Raw genomic sequence first — 6,000 nt, 5'->3', positions numbered from 1 at the left:
TCACTTTGGCAGAAGCTTGATTACTTGGGCTATGAAAAGATTCTTTATGCTGTTTTGTTATAAAGAGGGTTTTTTTGTCACAGGTTTTCAGCATTAACTCTTACTTGTTATTGAATAACCAAAACTACTATATTTTTATTTAAACCTAAAATATTAGGTATCTGTGCCTTTGTGTCTAGTTAATTATCCTATTTTCTTATTTTTATGAAGTTTTAGCACAGGTAAAATACAAAATCAAATTTTCTCCAAGACTTCTAGTGAGGAAGGACTTTGATAAATTCTGTTAATTTAGGATTAAAGACAGAACTAAAAGCCCAGAGTAAAGGCCCTTTGATAGCAGTGGGGGATGAGTAATGGAAAATGTTCTTGCTGTGGACTAATCAGAGTGTAATTGCTAAAGGAACCAATCTTTCATTAATTGCAAAGGCAGTAAACTCAAACAGTCATAATGTCAAAATATTGCAGTTCAGTTGAAGAATTTTATTGAACTAATTGATTTAATTGTTTTAAGTAATGCCATTATAAGAGTCATTATTAAGAAACATTATTCTCAATATAATTTTATGAAACATAAAAACTTTTTACGAGGCAAATTATTTTCATTTCAAAAAAAGGATTAGACAATGGTTTTGATTTAAAAGAGCATCTTGACTAGGCAATGTTTTGTTAGAAACCACCAGTACTTGATTTTGGATGTCATCATAGATAGTGTGAAGCACTTTTTAAGTAAGGGGGTCTTTAGGTACATTTAGCCTAGTTTAAACAGGTCTGATGGCATTTTCTGAGTCAGAAAACTTGTTTAATCTAATCCAGAGAAAATGGACCTGGCATGTCTGCCCTGTGCTTTTGCACACCCTCCCTTCACTTCTGCTGAGCCCTGAGTCTACTGCTGCACTGTACTTGTACTGCTTGTACAAGTGCTGTAATTTTCTTGCAAGTTCCAGAATTAGCAAATCCATTTAAACTGTAATAAGCAGTCCTGGCTTACCTTCCAGTACTCAGCCTGCTTATTGCCTTTTGCCCCTCTCCCTCCCATCTGCCAGATGTTCATGCAGCCACACAATGAGTGGGAACAGGACAACACTCTGGGTTAAAACTTACCTCTTTTTTTTCCCCTCTCATATGTATATATGGCTATTTACAGTCACTGAGAAAGCAAAGAGAGTTAAAATACTGATTGGGTCAGTGGGAAGTTGGCACTGCCTCTTTTAGCATCAGCATTTGCTTTTGTTGACTTAAGGGAGTTGTGGGACTACAGAATTAGCTTTACTCCTATGAGGCTCAAACCCAGCTGGGATCTGTGGAACAAGAAACAGGAATCCAGATACGTCAGCCACAGTTCCCTTCCTCTCCCAGCAGTGCTCAGGCTGAATGAAAAATTCATCTCATTGGCACCAGTTCTGATGCAATGTCTCCTAAATTCAAAGCCAGAGGGAGAGTGCTGCATGTAACCCTATACAAACTGCGAGTGCAGTATCCTGGCAGTATCTGTGTAATCTCTCTGTGTCTGGACAGTGACAATAAATATTGACATCATTGCAAAGCCAAGCAAAGTGTTTGGGAGGTTTCCACGCAGCCATGAACCCTTTGCATGTTTCCAGCAATATTCCTCTGGTTATTGAGTCACAGCAAACCCAATGACGTAAGTTTTTGAGGGGGAGGTAATGTAACTTGTTAGAACCAATGGCAGAAAACAGGAGGAAACAATCACATTTCTAGATGCCCAAAGGTAGAGCTAGTTAGTCTTTCAGAAGTGGTACAAAATCAAGGAGGGAGCAGCAGTGATTGAGTTCTCAGAAGATGACTTTCCTTGACTGTTATTTGTGCTCAGAATGTCCCTCAACAGACTTCCTGCCATCAGTTGTAGAGTCAGTATAGCTCAGGGGTGCAAAAGCCTTTGGCTAAAATGCCTTAAAAGCTTCTTGGTCGAAATCATGCAGAAACTCACTGCAGCTGCAATATGAAAATAGGGTTGTGGTTACTGTTGCTTTATCACTGTTATTTTTAGTATTACATATATGTCTCCTGCAGCTTTACCTCTCAGTCAAACACTATCATACCATAACAACATACAGGCAAGCAGTACCTTTTCTAATTCACTTTTTTGAGGAATGAATAGAGCTTAAAACTTGGGAAATCTTAGGATTGGAAGTCATGAAGGCAGGTCCCATGAAAGGCCCCTGAGGATTAGGTGTGGTGCTGAGAGGGAGAGGACACAGCCGGGTCAGATACAAGCTGCCACCACACGAGGCTGCTAAACTCGGTGGATCAGTGGCTGCATCAGAGAGAGCAAAGCCTCGCAGAATTTTCACAATTTGGTCAGTGCAAAAGTATGTTTTGCACAAGGTAGCAGGAGGGATATAAAAACATGACAGTGTAATAAACATGTTTCAGCTAGTATAACAAACAGAATTTGGAGCCTTCAGAGCTGAGCCAGATTTCTCCTACAAAAGAGGAAAAGTGCATAGCCAGGCATTGTCTCATATGACAAATGATAATAATGAGCAATAACAATAACATGAATCACAGTTATAAGTCATCTGGTGATTTAATTTTTTTTTACAAACTATAAAGCATTATAAAAGTCACTACCATGGGGTGTGGTATACTATCAAAAGAAATATGTGGAACTGATAGAGACAAAGTTTTTCTAGCTATGAAGTTTCAAAAGAAAAAAATTATAGGTACAAGAATGTGTCACATAAAGTATGTTTTTAATCTTTTTTGCATTGTCTTTTTTTTCATGTGGCTTTTTTACATCGCTAAATAGCTGATAAACTGCAGACAGTTTTCCTGAGGACTTTGCATGCTCCTTTGCTGCTCAGCCTTGAATGTACTTATCCCTATGATGTCCAAATGGAACAGAGATGTACTACATTCCCAGTTTTGCAGTCTGAGGGCTGTGGAGCAGAGAGTGGATTAAATTCACCAAGGACATTGCAGCACCTGATCCTGAGCTGTTGTGAGTTTATGTGAAAGGTATGTTTTGGAATACATGCACCAGCACTGCCCATGCTCAAAGTCCAGCCCATGGAACCCTCAGTGCAAGAGAGCAGAACTGAAACTTTGTCAGGCTGTCACATCCCACAGCAGTAGGTGTATGCTTGGTGTCTTTTGAACAGATTGGGTTGATTGAACAGTGAAAAAGCTTTGACTTTACAGAGCCTGAGTTGCCCAGGTACTGAGCTGCTTAGCCCTGCCCAGCTAGTGGCCATGCCAGATGAGACTGTCACTGGGGAAATGTCAGTGCCTAGCACACTGGAGTGTGAGCACTGGCTGCCACTCTGGTGCCTAAGCTCTCCATGAATGTTGCCTTAGAGGTGTGTTCAATAAGGAGGAAAAGTCTGCAGCAGAACCAAGAATTAAGTTTTTTCCTTGGAGGAACTGCAGGACCCCTGGGGAGTGCACTGGGTGTGCAGCATATTGCTCTCACTGCCAGAAGAGTGTAATGGGCTCAGACTCTGCTGGGCCAGAAATGCATTGGCTTAACCTCTCTGTCATTGATTTTAATAAATGGGGAATTGTTGTAAGGTGACAACACCCATATGTCTCCAAAGGCATGCTCTTACCCTTGTGTGAAGATAAACCTTTTTAAGAGTCATATCTCATTTTGACTGCTTCCAAGGAGCCTACTCTGTTTTCAGGGTCTGAGAAATGTCGTTAAGTGGTGCAAAGAATTATACATTGTTTAGACAGCACAAATAGCAATACTGGTCTCCCACAACATCTACTAATGAAAGAGGAATCTGATTGTTTTCTCAGGCTGGTTTTAAATGCATCTAGTTTGCATTAACATCTTGTTACTTTTATAAAAAGAACTCTAGTACTAGTGGTGAAACTTAGTTATCAGTAGCTTTCTTTATGTGTTTTATAAAACTTGTGCCTCTCTGCTTCCAAGAAGAACCTGTCTCTCTCTTCTCATATTCCCATTAGGTTGCTGTAGACAGCAGTAATATCCCTACTTATCCTTTTTTCTGCAGGCTGACTCCTTCAACTTTACCTTGTATGCCTTGCACTCCACCACCATCTTGTTGTACTCCTTCCTGGGGGAGCAAAACTCAAAATTGCCTGATGGAGGAGAATAATCTCTTCCACCCCTTTGACCTGCTGGCTGTGCTCCAGCTAATACAATCCAGATGGTTTCATGAGAAGTCTTCCAGGCCTTCCCTCTGTGACCGTGGGGTCAGGAGTCATGACGGTCAGGCCTTCCACCCCAGCACATCATTCTGGCACATACAGAGGCCTTTGAGAACTGTACACCACTAAGCAAATATAGGCTCCTCTGGCTCACTAAACAGGAACAAAAATGAATGTATATGTTCCATGTGTTCCCTATTAAATAATGAACAGTGAGCTCTCCCCAGCCTGTGGGACTGGCAGTGTGCTTATCTCACAGCAGATAACTGCAGATAGAAACTGTAGTGGACACATCTGGTCATGCAATGGGACAGGCTCTGAGCTCCAGTGAAGAAGGATCCGTAAGCAGGCTAGCCTAGAATGTAATCCTGCTGGAAACCTTTCCTTACAATGAGAGATGGCAGCAGAGGTAGAAACCACCCAGATGAAATGTTCTGGCAGGTTGGATCTCAGCTGGGCCAGTTCTGAGGAATTGTTCAGGATTTAGCAAGTCATTGCAGCTGCTGCAAAAATTAGCCTCCTAAAATAAGGATGAAGATCAAAATATTAAGCCAAGTTTAGCTCCTTTTCTTTCTGGCTCTTCACATTCTCCAGATCTTAAATAAGTAGAGGCTCCAAAGCCAAGCCTAATATGATGTTCCTAGAGCTCCTGAGTCTCAGCAACTCTCACTGCCCAAATCATAGGTGCCACACCAGTGGTACATTTGAGAGCCCAAACCACTTGCTCACATTTGGGCAGGACATGGCAGCAGCTGTGAGAAAGCCCAGGCACCCTGTAACCTGCTGAAAATGCAGTTAGCAAAAGGCAGAGTGAAAAGAGACTGGATAAATTGCAATAAGACTTCTCATCAGTACAGAAAGGGATATAATAGCTCAATATTACTCAGCTATAATATTTTAAAAACCATAGAATCATAGTTTTATACTCTGTAATAGGCAGCAGCACCAATTTACTACTTTATTGAATTCATCATTCTTTTGCCATGCAAATTTGTTTGCTCAGCTTCCTTCCATGTAGAGCATGGACAATATGCTTTTTCTAGCACTCATGGACATTTTTGGGGCAAACAATAGAATAGACACAGGATCGTGGTGAAAATATTCAGGCAGTCCCCGCCTTTGCTCCGGCAATGCTTGAAGCCAGGAATAATTGCCCTGACAGTGCAAGATATTCCCTGATGTATTCTGGAAGTAATGGAGGGGGTAAACCACTGATGTAATTTTTTTAGGTGAAGATGTAGAACAACAGAAGGCAAGGGGTAAAAATCTAGAGGATGCTTTTCCTCTGTTCCTGACGTCATTAAAATAGAAAGCAGACAAAAAAATTGTGTGACAAATTCTTCTTTGAAATATTATGAGTAATACCTCATACCCTTCCCAAAGCCTAGACTCATACTGCAAGCATTTAAGCAGCAATCTGAAGTGCATTAAAGAAGCTAGCTAGTGACCATAAGCCCCTTCTAGGAGGTTTGAATCATTTTCAGAGACATTCCTCTCTCCCTCTATTGAAATTATACAGACACTGAGGTAAATTGCTTCCATTCTTAGTCATTGCCTTTTGTTAGGTGTTATGAACCTCCAGTTTTCCTTTTTACTTAAAAAATATTGGGCAGCAATAAATACACTCTGCAGTGGCAGGAATCATTTCAACAGGAAGAGATAGTAATGTCACAAAGGGAAAATCCTGTGCTATCTGTAGTCATACTTATAAGCGCAGTAAGTCAAAAAGTGCAGTAGAAAAGCAGTTAATATATAGTAAATTATAGTCATGTCTGAAATTCATGTTTGTTGTTAGGAATCCTATTTCATGAAATTAATCACCTGAGTGTTATTTAATATTCTTCTTTAGCTCTTCCTCTTAGT

This window comes from Zonotrichia leucophrys, chromosome 1A (genome assembly GCF_028769735.1).
Source record: "Zonotrichia leucophrys gambelii isolate GWCS_2022_RI chromosome 1A, RI_Zleu_2.0, whole genome shotgun sequence".
Lineage (NCBI taxonomy): Eukaryota > Metazoa > Chordata > Aves > Passeriformes > Passerellidae > Zonotrichia > Zonotrichia leucophrys.
The sequence above is the reverse complement of the archived record's forward strand: the minus strand, read 5'-3'. Positions refer to the sequence as shown.